The sequence below is a fragment of the Prionailurus viverrinus genome, chromosome B1, assembly GCF_022837055.1.
Source record: "Prionailurus viverrinus isolate Anna chromosome B1, UM_Priviv_1.0, whole genome shotgun sequence".
Taxonomy (NCBI): Eukaryota; Metazoa; Chordata; class Mammalia; order Carnivora; family Felidae; genus Prionailurus; species Prionailurus viverrinus.
Genome location: NC_062564.1, coordinates 16,008,671 through 16,026,582, shown reverse-complemented (window position 1 = coordinate 16,026,582; position 17,912 = coordinate 16,008,671). Strand labels below are relative to the sequence as shown.

The following is a 17,912-nucleotide window of genomic DNA, read 5'->3' as shown; positions in this document are numbered from 1 at the left end:
AAAGGGTCAAACCTAATTACCTTTTTTTAAATTTATTTTTGTAAATTCACATGCAGGTTAGTTATCGTATAGTGCAACAATAATTTCAGGAGTAGATTCCTTAATGCCCCTTACCTATTTAGCCCCTCCCCCCTTCCCACAACCCCTCCAGTAACCCTCTGTTTGTTCTCCATATTGAAGAGTCTCTTATGTTTTGTCCCCCTCCCTGTTTTTATATTACTTTTGAAACCTAATTACCTTTTTGAGATTTTATATAATTTTCAAAAACTTTACTATTAAAGTACGGCTGACATACAGTGTTGTATTTAAGGTGTACAGATAGTGATTCAACAATACTATACATCACTCACTGCTCACCACGATAAGCATAATTATCATCTGTCACGATTCAACATTATTACGTTATTGGCTATATTCCTTCTGCTGTACATTTTATCTTCATGACTTACTTATTTTATGACCAGAAGTTTGTACCTCTCAATTCTCTTCACCTATTTTGTCCATCCCCCCACTCCCCACTCCCTCCCTCCCAACCCCCCCAACCACTAATTAGTTTTCTGTATTTAAGAGTCTGTTTGTTTGCTTGTTTTTTTTAGATTCCACATGTAAGTGAAATCACATGGCATTTGTCTTGCTCTGTCTGACTTATTTCACTTGGTTTAATACCTTCCAGGTCCATCCATGTTGTCACAAATGGTAAGATTTCATTCTTTTTTATGGCTGAGTAATATTCCATTATACATATACATGTATATACATATATATAATGGAATATACATATATATATTATATATATATCCATCCATGTTGTCGCAAATGGTGTATATGTGTGTGTGTGTGTATACACATACCTCTTCTTTATCCATTCATCTGTTGATGGACAGTTGGGTTGCTTCCGTATCTTGGCCATTGTACCTAATGCTGCAATAAACATAGAGTGAACATATCTTTTTTCAATTAATTTTTTCATTTTCCTTGGGTAAATACCCAGTAAAGGAATTACTGGATCATGTGGTTTTTCTGTTTTTAATTTTTAAATAACTTTTGTTTGTTTGTTTGTTTGTTTGTGTTTATTTATTTTGAGATAGGGAGCATGTGCAGGTATGAGTGTACATGAGCTGGGGAGGGGCAGAGAGAGAGAGAGTGGGAGAGAGAGAATCCTAAGTAGGCTCTGTGCTAAAAGCACAGAGCCTAACATGGGGCTCAATCTCACAAAATGTGAAATCATGACCTGAACCAAAACCTAGAGTTCGATGCTTAACTGACTGAACCACCCAGACACCCCTCTATTTTTAATTTTTTGAGGACCTCTATACTGTTTCTACAGTGGTGGCACCAATTTACATCCCCACCAATAGTGCACAACTGTTGCCTTTTCTCCACATCCTTGCCAACGCTTGTTTGTTTGTTTGTCTTTTTGATACTAGCCATTATGACTGGTATGAGGTGATGTCTCACTGTGGTTTTGAGTTTTAGTTTCCTGATGATGAGTGATGTTGAGCATCTTCTCATGTGTCTGTTGGCCATCTGTATGTCTTCACTGAAAAAAATGTCTATTCAGGTCCTCTACCTATTTTTTGCTACACTTATTTTGGGGGGTTGTAAAGTTCTTTATATACATTGAATATTAATCCCTTATTGGATATATCTGATATTTGCATATATCTTCTCCCATTCACTACATTGCCTTCTCATTTTGTTCATGGTTTCCTTAGCTGTGCAAAAGCTTTTTATTTTGGTGTAGTCCCAATAGTTTATTTTTGCCTTTGTTTCCCTCGCCTGAAGAGACAGACCCATGAATAGGTTGCTTAGGGTGATGCCCAAGAGATTACTGCCTATGTTTTCTTTTAGGAGTTTTATGGTTTCAGGTCTCACAGTTAGGTATTTAATCCATTTTCAGTTTATTTTTGTGTATGGTGAAAGAAAGTGGTCCAGTTTCATTCTTTTGCATATATAGCTGTCCTGTTTTCCCAACATCATTTATGGAAAAGATTGTCTTTTTCCTGTTGTTTATTATTGCCTCCTTTGCCATACATTAGTTGGCTGTCCCACTGATCTATATGTCTATTTTTATGCCAGTATCAATCTTTTTTTGATGACTGTAGCTTTGTAGCATATTTTGGAATCTAGAATCTGATACCACCAGCTTTGTTCTTCTTTCTCAAGATTACTTGGCTATCTGGAGTCTTTTGTGGTTCCATACAAATGTTAGGATTATTTGTTCTAGTTATATAAAAATACTCTTCATGTTTTGATAGGGATTGCGTTGAATCTGTAGATTGCTTTGTGTAGTATGGACATTTTAACAATATGAATTCTTCCAATCCATGAGCATGGTATATCTTTCCATTTGTTTGTGTCATCTTCATTTCTTTCATCAGTGTCTTATAGTTTTAAGAGTACAGGTCTTTCATCTCTTTGGTTAAGTTTATTCCAAGGTATTTTATTCTTTTGGGTGCAATTGTAAATGGGATTGTTTTCTTGATTACTCTTTCTGCTACTTGAAGTTAGTGTATAGAAATGTATTCTTTTGGGTGCAATTGTAAATGGGAAAGCATTCTTAATTACTCTTTCTGCTACTTTGAAGTTAGTGTATAGAAATGCATTTCTATATATTAATTTTATATCCTGCAACTTTAGTCAAAATTTACTTTGGCGTCTTTCCTTTTCAGTGATATCTGGAAGCCATGTCAGAAAAATACCAAAAATAGAGGAAGAACAAGAAGATTTACTTGATTAAAAAAGTGGCTGAAAGACAAGTTCAGAGAGGGATTCAGGAACATGAGAGAATTTGAAAAATATGATCCAGAAAAAATAGGCAAGGTAAATGTATTTTAAGAATTATACTAGTTCCATATTTAATTATTTTACACTTAAAGATTTTCCAAATTAAAAAAATAGTACATATTCATTATATAAAAATTTGAACCTATGGAAAAATATACCCAAGAAAATGTAAATCACCTAATAACTTAATCACTCGAGATCTTTGCTATGATCATGATGGTACATATTTAGTCTTTTAAAAATTAAATAAATAAAAAATTAGGATTACCCCAATTATTTTTATTTTGTGAACATAGTTATTATTAGATTGTGGATATTTCAACAAATCATTAACTAGAACTTTAGCATGATTTTCATGTATGCTTAAGATTTTATCAAATGATATACCATAACTTATTTCCCATTCCTGAAAGGAAAAATTTCCATTTTTTCTACTTTATTCTCAACATTCTCCACTCAATACTTCACATCCGGTCACCAAATGTGTGTGGGTTTTTCCCACACCAAGCAATTCTCCAGTTCTCTGTGGACACCACCAACTGGGTGTCCTGCCATTTAATTAAATTTTCCTACTTGGAGTTAGCATCAGATCCTACAGGTTAAGACCTCAGTCACACAAGACTGCCCTCATCCCCAACTCCAGACACCAACCCCAAGTTGTCACTTGTGCTTCTGATCAATCAGCTGTAAGTCATGACCCCTCCTTGCATTTAGTAGCTTTCTAGAATGGCTCACAGACCTCAGGAAAACAGTTTACTTACTAGATTACTGGTTTGTTATAAAAGGATACAACTCAGGAACGGGCAGATGGAAGAAATGCATAAGACAAGGAATGGGAGTAGGGGGGAAGGGATTCAGAGCTTCCATGCTGTCTCTGGGCATGCCCCCCTCCCAACACCAACACATGTTTACCAACTCAGAGGCTCTCCAAACCCCATACTTTAGAAATATTTTTGGAAGCTTTGTAATATGTGCAGGATGGATTATTAACTCAATCCCCAGGCCCTAGCCCAAGGATGGGAGATGGGCCGGGACATTTTAAGCTTGGTCTTTCTGGTGACCAGCCCCCATCCTGAAGCTATCCAGGAGCCCACCAAGATTTGCCTCATTAGAACAGGAGACGCAAGTATCACCCGGGAAATTTTAAGGGATTTTGGAACTCTGGGGCAGGAACTGGAGTCAAAGACCAAACGTTAGAACAAAAGATTCTCCTAGAACCTTTATCACTTAGGAAATGCCAAAAGTTTTAGGAGCTCTGGCCAGGAGCCAGACTTAAAGACTAAAATCTGTATTTCTTATTATATCACAATTTCCCAATAAGTGTTGGGCATGTAGGTTGTTACCAGTTATTCACTGTTTTATTTATTACATTGAATACTTTAAAAAATATACCTCAATTTTTGTGATCGTATTTCCTTAGCGCAAATTTTCATTTTTAGGGTGAAAAAAATTTAAATATCTTCAGGAATAGTGCCAAAATTGCTCTCAAGAAATGTATACCCATTCACATTCTTACTAACACTATTAATGTGCACAGCATTAGCTTTCACCCTGGCCTATATTGGGTGTATTAGTTATCTAGTGCACATTAACAAAGTAGTCCTCAAAATTTGTCAGCTGGAAACAATAAGATTTATTCTCTCACAGTTTCTGTTGGTCAGGGATCTGGGCTGGGTGTTTCTGGCTCAAGGGATCTCATGAGACTGCAGTTCAGCTATTGGCTAGGAGTGATGAATCAAGGCTCAACTTGGGGAGGAGCCACATCTAAGTTCGCTCACTGGCTGATGACCAGACACATTTGTTCCTTGGCACATGGGCCACTTTATAGGGCAGTTCACAACATAGCAAGCAGCTGGCTTGCCTCAGAACAAGTAAGCAAGAGAAAGAGAGTGCCTGAGAAGGAAGCCTCGCTCTTTTTATAACTTCATTTTGGAAGCAACGTCCCATGATGTTGCCATTTTCTGTTTGTTACAGCAAGTCAGTAGATGCAGGCCACACTCAGGGGGAGGGCATTATTCAAGGGTGCATGTACCAAGGTCTAGAGATTGCCTATCACAGTACATTGCCTATCATAATATTTTCTTTCTTTCTTTCTTTTTTCATGTTTATTTTTGAGATAGTGCAAGCCAGGGAGGGGCAGAGAGAGAGGAACAGAGGATCTGAAGCATGGTCTTCACTGACAGCAGTGAGCCCAATGTGGGGCTTGAACTCACAAACCACAAGACCATGACATGAGCCAAAGCTGGACACCCAATTGACTGAGCCACCCAGGTGCCCCTCTTTTTTTTGTTTTTTTTTTTTTTTGAGACAGGGAGATAGAGGGCGCAAGTGAGTGAGGGGCAGAGAGAGAGATGGGGAGAGAGAGACAGGGAGAGAGAGACAGGGAGAGAGAAGCGGGTCTCACCTGAAGTGAGGCTCATGTTCACCCAAAGCGGGGCATGAGTTCACCCAATGTGGGACTCAAACTTACAAACCATGAGATCATAACCTGAGCTGAAGTCATATGCTTAACCGACTGAGCCACCCAGGTGCCCACCTGTCATAATACAGTATTTTCATTTCAAGATAAAGCTTGGCCAAAAATAACCACTCAATTTTATTTTACTTTGTTTACATTTGGTTACCTGTATAGTTGAACATATGTTTATTTACTAAGTTAGTATTTTACCCAGTAAGCTAATATATATTGAGCATTTACTATGAGCCAAGCACCAAGCTAAACATTTTTTTTTGTTTAAAAAAAATTTTTTTTAAGGTTTATTTGTTTTTGAGAGAGAGACAGAGCATGAGATGGGGAGGGGCAGAGAGAGAGAGGGAGATACAAAATCTGAAGCAGGCTCCAGGCTCTGACGTGAGGCTTGAACCCATGGACCGTGAGATCATGACCTGAGCCGAAGTCAGATGCTCAAACGACTGAGCCACCCAGGCACCCCTAAACATTTTCTATACATTTTCTCATGTAGACTTCCCAACAATTCAATGAGATAGGCACTATTATTAACTTCATTTTACAGATGAGGAAACTGAGGCACAGAGAGATTGAAGTTATCAAAGTTTATGTAACTGGTAAGCAAGGGAGCTCCAGTCTGTATTCTTAACTACAGTCTTATCTTAGTTACCTTTCATGTCCGTGTATGTATTTATAATTTAAACATTTGTATGTATCCATAAGCAATACATACAACTCTGTTTCTTAAAAATTTTTTTAAATGTTTATTTATTTTTTTTTAAATTTTTTTTCAACGTTTATTTATTTTTGGGACAGAGAGAGACAGAGCATGAACGGGGGAGGGGCAGAGAGAGAGGGAGACACAGAATCGGAAACAGGCTCCAGGCTCTGAGCCATCAGCCCAGAGCCTGACGCAGGGCTCGAACTCACGGACCGCGAGATCGTGACCTGGCTGAAGTCGGACACTTAACCGACTGCGCCACCCAGGCGCCCCTAAATGTTTATTTATTTTTGAGAGTGAGAGAGAAAGAGAGAGCATGAACAGGGAAGAGGCAGGAAGAGAGGGAGAGAGAATCCAAAGCAGGCTCCAGGCTCTGAGCTGTCAGCACAGAGCCCAACGCGGGGCTTGAATCCACCAACCGTGAGATCATGACCTGAGCCAAAGTCGGACGCTTAACCGACTGAGCCACCCAGGCCCCCCCATATACAACTCTGTTTTAAAATTACACACAAATGTTATTAAACCTACAAATACCTTTGCAATTTTTTTTTTCACTGAGCATTGGCTTGGAGATTTATCCATGTGGGTATAGGCACGCACATGAGTTCAGTCATTCTAATTCTTTACTATTCCATTGTATGAATGAAATAAACCAGTTTCTTTTCCTACCAAGAAAGGGTTATTTGGTTCAAGGTCTTCACAATTAGAGGTAATGCTGCACTGAACAACCGTCTACATGTTTTCTTGGACATATTTGTGAGACTTTCTGCAGGGTGGACACTTCAGATGAAATTGTTGGCTACCAGGGCTCCTGCCTCTCCAAAATGATTGTAACGGTCTATTAACCAGCAATGTAGAAAAGTTTCCTCTGCCGCTATCTTTGCTGTATGTGCTTGCTGAAGCTGCTATAACTGAATAGCAGACTGGCCTAAACAACAGAAATTTACTTTCTCGTATTTCTGGAGACTAGAAGATCAAGATCAAAGTGTTGGTAGGTCGGTTTCCTCTGAGGCCTCTCTCTTTGGCTGGGAGATGGCTGTCTTCTCCCCATGTCCTCACAAGGTCTTGCCTCTGTGTCTGTGTCTTGATCTCCTCCTCCTCTTCTTCTTTTTGTTAATGTTTATTTTTTGAGAGAGAGAGAGAGACAGAGTGTGAGCAGGGGAGGGGCAGAGAGAGAGAGGGAGGCACAGAATCTGAAGCAGGCTCCAGGCTCTGAGCTGTCAACACAGAGCCCAACGCCAGTCTTGAACTCATGAACCACAAGATCATGACCTGAGCTGACGTCCAACGCTTAACCAACTGAGCCACCCAGGCACCCCTCCTCTTCTTGTAAGGACACTGGCCATATTGGATTAGGGCTCACTCTTTTGACCTCATTTTACCTTAATTACCTTTTAAACAGTCCTATTTCCAAATACAGTCACGTTCTGAGTTATCCTGCGGGTTAGAATATCAATATGTGAATTTTAGGGGAGCACAATTCAGCCTCTAATACTTACTTGCCAACCCTTGGATTTATCAATCTTAATGGTTTTAAAAATCAATTGAATGTTTGCAAATGCTATTATGTTATTTAACCTGTATTGGCATGTCCACTTTCCCTACTAGACAGTAGTTCCTGAAGTTTGGGCCTTTGTCTTACTAACCTTTATAACCGCCACTGGGAAACCATAGTTAGCATTTAGTAAATGCTTACCACTGGAATTGCATTTTTTAAACCAACCTGAAGACAAAGAGGCCAGTAGGTTCTGTAGACTTTGCCTGGTTTGACCTTGTATTGCCAAAATACTTTTTAAAGTTGTTTTCACTAATTTCAAGATTCATTAGGCACATAGTTGTTATTCATGTTAATAGTTCCCTGACTCTATTATCCAGTTTGCATTTTTATCAAAGCTCTCTGCTTTTCTTCCTCTTTTGCTGTGAGTCTCTGAAAAGCATTTCCTGGATCCTTAGAAATCCCAGTATATCTAGTCAAGCTGGGGACACTGTGTAAGCAAAATACAAAATCGACCTAATTCGCTTGGATTTTTAGTTCTGCCAAAGGGGATGAATCAGCTGAGTTAAATGAAGTCTGAGAATGAACCTATAGATTAAGTTATCTAATCAGGAAAGTTATGTGATCTAAGTGTGGAGCATTTTTTATATATTCCTTTTATCATTGTATGAATGATATAATTTTATAAAATTGTAAATTGTTAGTCTTAAATATACAGGCTCTATTTAGAAAGAAATAACCTTTCATTAAAAAATTTCCCTGCTATCTTCTTCTTCCTAGATGTCCCAGCAGGAAGTGAGCCCCGCCTCTTGGGGGCTGTTGTAGCACCTGATAGGTAATCGTTACCTTGCATACTTGTAATAATTGTTATCCTGGAGTTTTAGCTCTGCAATTATATTGTAAGCCATAAGAAGACAGTCACTATAACTTTATAACCCCGTTGTATTTTATACTTACATAGTAGATGTTCTAAAAAATATGCTGAATAAATTCCCCAAATTGTTCTCCACCATCTTCCTCATGACTCTTAGTAAGGAGAAAAAATTAAAAAACCCAAATCTATGATTCACATGGAAACTCTGTAAAGTACTGGTGTTCGATCCCTCTCTGTCTCTTGTCTCTCTGCTCTGTCCCTCTGTCTCTCTCTTTCTCTCAGACATTGGAAAAGAAGATTTCTTTTCAGTCCTGAAAAAATTTGACTCGCATCTGAAGGAGGAATCCTTTAATGATTTCCTGAAGAGACGCAATCTTATATGCAATGCAACTGACAGTAGTTATCTGGAGTTCCTGTGGAACCTCCAGGACAGTGACGAAGGGATCAAAATCCTCTCCAAGTCCATGCACAGTTTGTACGGACCCTCCACATGGCTACGATAGTCTTCTAGTCTGCTAACCATTGGTAAACTTTCAGGGAGACTCAGATTCCTCACCTTCGTGGTGCTGTATCTCTCTCAGGACCCGTGTTCATGGACATGGGCTAGCCTGGTCCATAGATGGTTCGTGAGAATTTGGCCTTTGGGAACAGAGTGTGACAGGAATGAAACTTCTCTGTCTTGTTACTAAAATTATTAGAATTATTATTAAAATTCGTTTCAAGTAAGAATTGGTCTACTTTCCCTGGCTGAGGAGGTTACACAGTGTCTTGGGAGGATACACATGTGCGAATTTAGTATGATTCACTTCCCCCTTAATGCTCCCTGAAACAGCTCCTTAATGTTCCCAGTGCCACACTTTATTTTTAGCTTTGGCCTTCTGCAGCACTTGACCTTTTGCCTGGATAGAGCAACTGCACTGTGGAGCTCAAACCCACAGTCTCCCCTGTCCTGTGCAATATGGAGAATGTTATTTATACCTTCTTTGGAAGGTCTGGCATCCAGAATGGCCTTTTAGGACAAAGTAAAGCTGTGTACCCCCCCCCCCCCCACACACACACCCCTTTGGTAACGTTGCCTTCCATGCCTGGATTATAATCATCTCTTTTACATATCTTCTGCCATTGCTGCAAGGCATTATATAATCTGAACATTTATTAAAATATTTTTAAAATGTAGATAAGGATCTTGTACCAAAATAATCATCCCTCTTGTTTCAGAATAACAAAAACTTAGGGGTGCCTGGATGGCTCAGTCCGTTAAGCATCTGACTCTTGGTTTCAGCTCAGGTCATGATCTCTCAGTTTCACAGGTTGAAGCCCTGCATCAGGTTCTGCCCTGGCAGCACAGGGCCTGCTTGGGATTTTCTATCTCCCTCTCTCTCTGCCCCTCCCCACTTGCGCTGTCTCTGTCTCTCTCAAAATAAATCAATAAACTTAAAATATTTTTTAATAAAAAATAAAAAGAATCACAAAAACTTGGAAACAACATTCAAACATAGACGAGTAGTTAAATCAATCATAGAATTTCCATACCATGAAATACCATGCAGCCATCAGAAAGGATTACCACAATTTTTTTTTACTGAAATGGGAAAATGCTAATTATGGAATACTAAGTGAAACAACTTAAGTCCCAAACTGCAAATGCAGCATGACCGTGGCTGTGCCTTTACCTGTCTCATCATGCTGGCTCACCGCCACCTAAAGGGCCTCCCTCGACTGAGTGTGACCCCTACCATCCATTCTCTGCATCCAAGCCAAGAGATCTTTCAAAATTCAAATCTAATCTTGTCCGTTCCACACTTACCGCTCTCCATCCATCGGAGCAACAGCATTTAGAAAATGTTCGGGCTTGGGGCGACTGGGTGGCTCAGATGGTTAAGCGCCGGACTTCGGCTCAGGTCACGATCTCATGGTTCGTAGGTTCCAGCTCCACATCAGGCTCTGTGCTGACAGCTCAGAGCTTGGAGCCTGCTTCAGATTGTATCTCCCTCTCTCTCTCTGCCCTTCCCCCACTCGCACTCTGTCTCTCTCTCTCTCTCTCTCTCTCAAAAATAAATAAACATTTAAAAAAAGGAAAGAAAAAAAGAAAACGTTCGGGCTCATGAACACGGGGTCCAGAGCCCCTTGTAATCCTGCCCCTGCTGCTCTTTGGCACCTCATCTCTGAAGGTCCTCTGTCCCCATCGGTAGTAGCATGCTTGGCTTTGACCAGACTTCTTCCATCCGTGCTTTCTGGCCAGAGTGCTGTTGCCTTCTTTTTGCCTTGATATCTTCTCATCTTTTACATCTCAGATGGGAAGCTTTTCCTCATCCCTACCCTGGTTTGCTTGCTCCTTCTCTATGCTTCCATTACTCTCTGTGTGTCCCCTTACCGTAGAACTTATTACTGCCCTTTACTGTAATTGCCACTTCCTTACCCGTGAAGGCTGGGTCTATGTCATGCCCATTATTTTGTTTCCAGCAGACAGAACCACAGGGTAGGCACCCGTTAGCTGTTAAAAAAAATAATGTTGAGGGGTCCCTGGGTGACTCGGTTGGTTAAGCGTCTGACTCTTGAAACTGGCTCAGGTCATGAACTCACAGTTCGTGAAACTGATCCCAGCATCTGGCTCTGTGCTGACGGTGTGGAGCCTGCTTGGGATTCACTCTCTCTCTGCCCCTCTCTTGCTCTCTGTCTCTCAAAATGAATAAAAATAAACATTTAAGCAAATAATAGTGAACATATCTGGCAGACAAGCATCAACTGGTTAATAGAAATTTTTCCTTCAGTGGTTGAATTTTGGATGGCTTTAAATTTCTTTCTCTTTATACTAAGACAAAATTATTTTTTATTGTGGTAAAAAAAATGCATACCATTAAATTAACCATCTTAAAAATTTTCCAGTGTACAATTCAGTAGTGTTAAGTGTGATTGCGTTGCTGTGCGACTAAAACATTTCATCTTGCAAAACTGAAACCCTGTATCCACTAAGCACTAACCACCCCCGCCTCCCGCCCCTTTCCACCACCCTTGATGATTACTTTTCTACTTTCTGTTTCAATGATTTTAGATGCTTCACATGAGAGGCATCATCCTGTATTTGTCCTTCCATGCCTGGCTTCTTTTGCTTTAGCATAATGTCCTCATTAGCATCCATGTTAAAACCAATTTGTGATATGAACTCTGTGACCTCTGGAACCAGAAAAGTAGTATTATGGAGAATCATAGGAGCTAAAGGTGACTCTCAAATTTATCTGGGCCATTTTTCCACACTCCAAACTTTACTTTTTTCTAGATGAGAAATCCAAAAATAGAAAACTAACTTGTCCAAGGTGAAAGGTTCCATAATGGCAAAACTGAGCTCAACAAATGTAAAAATAAGTAATAGAGGTAGGCGTTTAGTTCTTTTACACCGTTTACAGCATGTCCTATTTTATTTTCTGCACATAGCTGCTTAAGTATAATTTTATTTTCTATTATTCCATTTTATATTTGAAGTGAAAATCACAGCTGCCCAGGTTATTTCTCTGTTTGGAAGGCCCACTACAGTTCTCTTTGTTTGGGATTATGCTTCTGCAATTTTGTCTGTAAAATGCATTCCCCAGGTGGTCCAGATTTTGCATTTGGGGCATGCAGATCCTGTTGGCATTTACGAGTAAAAGGAATTCTTTATGTTTCTGAGAGACTTTGATATTTGAGCCATGCAGATCTAACAGAGCTGGAGTCACCAGAAATATTTTAGAAATATTTTAGTCCAGCTGCTTGCCACTGTGTGACTTTCTCTCCTACTCTGAAAGAAAAAGATCTCGTAAGCTATACTTTATCATATAATTACCAAAGAGCCTCTTGTTCTCAGTATCCAAACTAGTTAATTAGTTTAAAGAGCATGTATTATGAGTCTACCAGGTGCCCTGTTGTGACTTAGAGGCATGTTTAAGATATGTATTAACTAGTGAAAAAAAACCCAGCGATTTTCAAAGTTAAGGCAAAGACCTCTTAGCATTGCTGCAGGCAAATCCCCTCATTCTGTGTGTGAGAGACAGAAGCCCAGAGAGGGACCCAGAGTGAAACAGCCAGTGAGTCACATACTAGAATTTCAGATGCCTATTTCTGACCACCGGGCCAAAGAGGACATCACAAGCTCTTGGACTATATACTTGGGCTTGATTTGAAGAGGGACACAGAGACTCTCACTCAGCTCGCTTTCCATTAACATTTTATTCTTTCTTCCTAATTTACTTGTCAACATGATTTTTAGCCTGGTCTTGATATCTGGTTTTGAATCACGAGAAGAAAACTCAGGAGATTTCTAGCCCATAGTGATTTAGAATAGCTTGACAGTGTGTTCCGACCCTGAAGGGATTAGTTTTCTCCACTCCAATTGGTAGAACCAAGAAAGGAAATTCCAAACCCCAGCTGAGACTAGGCCCTGTGATATATAATGTATGTGCCTAGGTTTTTGGGAAAGAGTGACTAAAGCCTGCTTTGGGAGGGATCTTTGGCTTGAAGCTTTCGGTTTTGTTTATGACTGGAAGAGAGGAGTTCATTTATGTCTAAGTGTAAGGTTGCAGTCTGCTTTGGCAGTCTTTCTAACATAAACACCACATTTGATGTTAGGATTTGAGAGGAAAAAGACTCCCGAATGTTTTACTGTGATTTGCCCTTAGAGTCCTCTCAAACACTGTGAAAATAACTTTAGGAAGTTTTGTTAAATGGTAGAATGCTTTACGCTTCATACTATTTTATCAGTTTATTTTACTGATGTGAAACTTAGTATATGTGTAAATAAAGAATTGCACTTCTCTGAAAGGTGGGAAAAAGTTTATATCATTATGATACTTTGTTCTGTAGGGTTCCAAAGGACCAACTAATATTCTTTGAACCAAAAAATACCCCTAAGCTATAGCTAAATGCAGAATATTTGTAGTAATGTGGAATGTGTTTACATTTATGTAAATTAACTTAAGGAAACATATACTGTAACATTTGTTAAATATTGTCCTGTGACTAGTACTATAGATCTAGGTACTTAAAGTAATACAAGCCATTGACAGGACTCAGTGCTCCTGGGTCCCTGACATCTTCCACAGTCCCTCAACAGACATAGGTTCAGAATCACCTAGAATGTTCTTCTCCATTGGGCAGAAATTCTCTCTGTGTTGCTTCCCAACACACAGATGATCAGAAGTCCTGCATTTCTCCGTCTGGTGGTCAACAGATTGATATCATACTACATTAGGTGCACATCAGGTCCCTGTTTGCTGGACTGTTCTCTCTTCAGAGATAAAAGCTGACGTGGATCTTCTCACAACATGGAGAGTGGGAAACCCACTCAGGCAAACTCAGTGAAAAATCAACCAACCAAGCTGCGGTGCTTGAGCAATAGGTCTGGAAGCGAATGACCGAGGCTCTTTCAATAGGTGTTCCTGGAAGACTAAGTAGTTGTCAAATAGTTCTCTTTTTTTGTTGTTGTTAAAAAAATTTTTTAAACATTTATTTATTATAGAGAGATATAGAGAGACAGAGCATGAGTATAGGAGGGGCAGAGAGAGGGGGAGACACAGAATCTGAGGGAGGCTCTAGGCTTTGAGCTGTCAGCACAGAACCCAATGCGAGGCTCGAACTCATGAACAGTGAGACCAGGACCTAAGCCGAAGTCGGATGCCCAACCGACTGAGCCACCCAGGCGCCCCAGTTGTCAAATATTTCCGATTGGTGACCTCAAAGGAGTGGAGCATCTTGGCCAGAACTTACTTTCTACCTCTCAATTTTATTTATTTATTTATTTATTTATTTATATGAAATTTATTGTCAAATTGGCTTCCATACAACACCCAGTGCTCATCCCAACAGGTGCTCTCTTCGACGCCCATCACCCACCCCCCTCCCTCCCACCCCCCATGAACCCTCAGTTTATTCTCAGTTTTTAAGAGTCTCTTATGGTTTGGCTCCCTCCCTAACTTTTTTTTTTCCTTCCCCTCCCCCAATGGTCTTCTGTTAAGTTTCTCAGGATCCATATAAGAGTGAAAACATATGGTATCTGTCTTTCTCTTGTAGGACTTATTTCACTTAGCATAACAATCTACCTCTCAATTTTAAACCAGAATTCAACTTCAACGTAATTTACTTGGGCGATTGCACCCTGCTGTGTTTGCTTATTTCCAGACTCCTGGGTGAACATGGCGAAAACCTTTCCTGCAAACCTAGATTCTCTTCCAGCATCTTTCTACCTTCTGTGTCCCTGGCAGACTCTTTCTGAAGTGCCATTTGCTCTCCACTCTCTCATTCGCGACACAATCCACCGGCTTTGGTTCTCCTTCCCCTTGGAGTTACTCTTGTTGAGGTCTCCTGGGACCTCCACGCTCCACGATGCCAGACAAAAGGCATGTTCTCCAGTCCCTGGTTTATATGACTTCTCTGGAACATTTACCTCTACCGAACACCCACTTCTTCCTAAATCTGTATTTACTCTTGGCTTTACTGTACGACGTCACATTCTTTTGGTTTTCCACTCTCCTCTCCGGCTGCTTCTTTATAGGTTCCATGGTGGGTTCTAGCTTCTCATTCGTTACATGCCAATACTGCCCAGATGCTATTCTCATTTATACGTTCTTAGAAGCGCGTTCACGCACACGCATAGCTTCAATGTCACTTCTGTGCTGGTGACTCTCATATCTACCTGGCTAGCTCAGACCTCTTTTGCTTGAGTGTCAGACGCATACGTGTGTTATAAGCTTCACCTCAAACTTACTACTTTCAATGCCTGCTCCACCTCCCAGGTCTCCTGTCTCTCTCTCGGCGTCTGTCCAAATCAGATAAAACTAAAAAGCATCCTAGATTCCCATTCTTCCTCGTCTCGCACTTAACTGGTCACCAAGGAATGTAGAGACTACTTCCTGGCCATCTCACCCATCTTCTCCGTCCTCTCTCATTTTGATCAGACACTGTTTCTCCTCTCCTAGATTGCAGCAGGCCCTCGGAGCTGGTCTACCTGCCTCCAGTCTGCCCACCTCTTCCTGGACCGGCACACAGTGCTATGTGGATGACCCTTCTAAACTGCAAATGTCATCATGTCACTTTCCCGTGTACCACCTGTCGTTCCCCCGACTTAAGATTAAAGTAAAATCCTTCTGGTTTTGCATGCCAGGTCTTGCATTTTCTGGACATGGCCTTTCTCTCTTGCCTCATCTGCTATCACCCCCCTCCACACACACACACACACACACACACACACACACACATCCTCCTCCGTCTCAGCCACTCCACAGTGTGTGTGAATTGCATGATTTCTTACCTCCACTTCTTGTGTGTTGATCTTGAAATACTCTCCTCATCCCCTTTGTTTCTTATTTTATTTTATTTTGTTTTATTTTATTTTATTTTTATTTTTATTTTTGAGAGAGAGAGAGAGACAGACAAAGCATGAGCCGGGGAGGGGCAGAGAGAGAGGGAGACACAGGATCCGAAGCAGGCTCCAGGCTCAGAGCTGTCAGCACAGAGCCCAATGCAGGGCTCGAACTCACAGACCACGAGATCATGACCTGAGTCGAAGTCAGACACTTAAGTGACTGAGCCACCCAGGTGCTTCCCCTTTGTCTCTAATTACTTAATATTCATCCTTTAAATTCAGTTGAAGGGTCACCTCCTCCAGGAAGCCTTCTTGGAGCCTCCCATCTGATTTAGATGCCCTCCTCTGTGTTCTTATAACTGTCTCATAAAACCTACTGTATATTCCATTATAATTGTGTCTGCATTGTAAACTCCTTAAAGACTGAATGCATTTTTGGCCTGGTGTGTTTACATTGGATTTACAAATGTTGCCAACTTATTTAGCATATTCATCTATCACGCGGGGTGATTATGCTCCTAATTTTACTTACTTTCCGTGGTTCCCAGGTATGGGGTCTGGAGACATGACCAGGGCCCGTGGTCCATTCCTCAGAGCCGGGAGTTGTGTGTCCTGCTCTCCTCCCCCAAATTGTCTCACCATGTCATCTCCTCCCTTCCCTGACAAGTTCCAATGTCAAGCAGCTTGTAACCAGGAAATGAGATGTCGGCATCCTGTGCTTCTGGACCTCCACAGCTTGACGTGTTGTTTTCTTGGCCGCCTTCCCATGCAACTGCCCCCTCCCTGCTGGGCTGGTGAAATGAGTGACAGGGACAGACTTTCTTCGTGACCATCAAACTTTTCCTGATCTGGGTCCACTGTCATATTGACTGGGACCAGAGTTGAGGAAAGAGGAGGGTGTCGGTGCCTGTGCTGTTGACTGGCCCCAAGAGACAGTGGTTCTCCGAGCTTAGAATTTGAAAGGCTTGGTGCCTTTTTTTTTCCCTCTCGGTCAATTCCAGAAATAACAGTAGTAGCTGTGCATTTACTGTCCACCAGGAACAATTCTGATGTTTACACTTAATCTTTATGACAGCGTCGTCTGACAAAAAATGAGTCGTTCTTCTCAACTGACATACAAAGGAACTGAGGCAAGGAGAGGGTAAAGAATCTGCCCAAAGTCATCAGCTAGTAAATGCAGCCCAGACTCAAACCAGCCTGCTGCTACAGCTCACTTCTGTAACCTCTGGGCTGCACTGCCTCACTTTGCCACTAGCCTGTCACAGTTAGATTTGCTGCTCCCAGTAGCGATTGTCCAGCTTTGTGCCTGGTCAGCGGGAGCCCCTCCCCATGCCTGGGTGACTCGAGGAGGCCGTATGGTTTTCTCCTTTGCCTCCCCTCCTCTTCAGTGTTACCTGCTAAATACGGCTTTCGAGGTGTGCCGTCTCTTGGCTGGCCCACTGTGTCTTCAAAAAATTATCTTTTATTTATTTACAGTTTTCATGCCATTTACTTTCATTGGTTTTTTACTAACTACTTTTCTTTTTAAGTTTATTTATTTATTCTGAGACGGAGAGACAGAGAGCAGAGGAGGGACAGAGAGAGAAAGGGAGAGACAGAATCCGAAGTAGGCTCCACACTAATAGTCCATCCAGAGCCTGATGCAGAGCTCAAATTCATGAACCCGTGAAACCATGACTCGAGCCAAGGTTAAGAATCAGACGGCTTCCCCACCGACTGAGCCATCCAGGTGCCCCAACCAGCCACTTTTTTTAAATTGAAGAAGTAATCTGTATACATGGTAAGATATTCAGACTATAAAAGGTATCCACAGAAAGCAAACCTACCTCCAGACTCCCGGTCTCCCAGTCTGTCCCCAGGACCCTCCCTCATCCAACACCCAGGCGAAACGCCATCACTTTCCTTATGAAATAGTCGGTGTAGCAAGGTTATAAATTGAACTCACGTTCCAACGTACGTGTGCTGCTAAAACGTTTGCTCTTTTTGTCTATAATGAATCCAGCCTTCCAGCCCCGCCCCCAACTCCTCTCCATCACCCCTGCTCACAGGCTGATGGCAAAAATGAACAGTTTCCAGTCTTGTTAAAAATTTTTTTTTTTTTTTAATTTTAGAGAGAGAAAGAGAGTATGAGTGGGGGGAGGCAGGCAGAGGGAGAGAGAGACAAAATCTCAAGCAGGCTGCATGCTCAGTGCTAGAGCCCGGCATGAGGCTCAGTCCCACAATCCTGGGATCATGACCTGAGCTGAAATCAAGAGT

General features: G+C 41.2%; 1 long non-coding RNA gene across 2 annotated transcripts; it reads left to right on the top strand.

Annotated features, from left to right (window-relative positions):
- The first annotated feature begins 643 nt into the window (after positions 1-643).
- Positions 644-15,732, top strand: LOC125164503 (uncharacterized). Of its 2 annotated transcripts, none has more exons than XR_007151794.1 (3): positions 644-696; positions 2,673-2,823; positions 15,271-15,732. It is a non-coding gene; the product is annotated as an uncharacterized LOC125164503 (long non-coding RNA). The 2 variants fall into 2 exon arrangements; XR_007151795.1 differs by lacking the exon at positions 15,271-15,732 and adding an exon at positions 4,908-4,960.
- Positions 15,733-17,912: the final 2,180 nt, after the last annotated feature.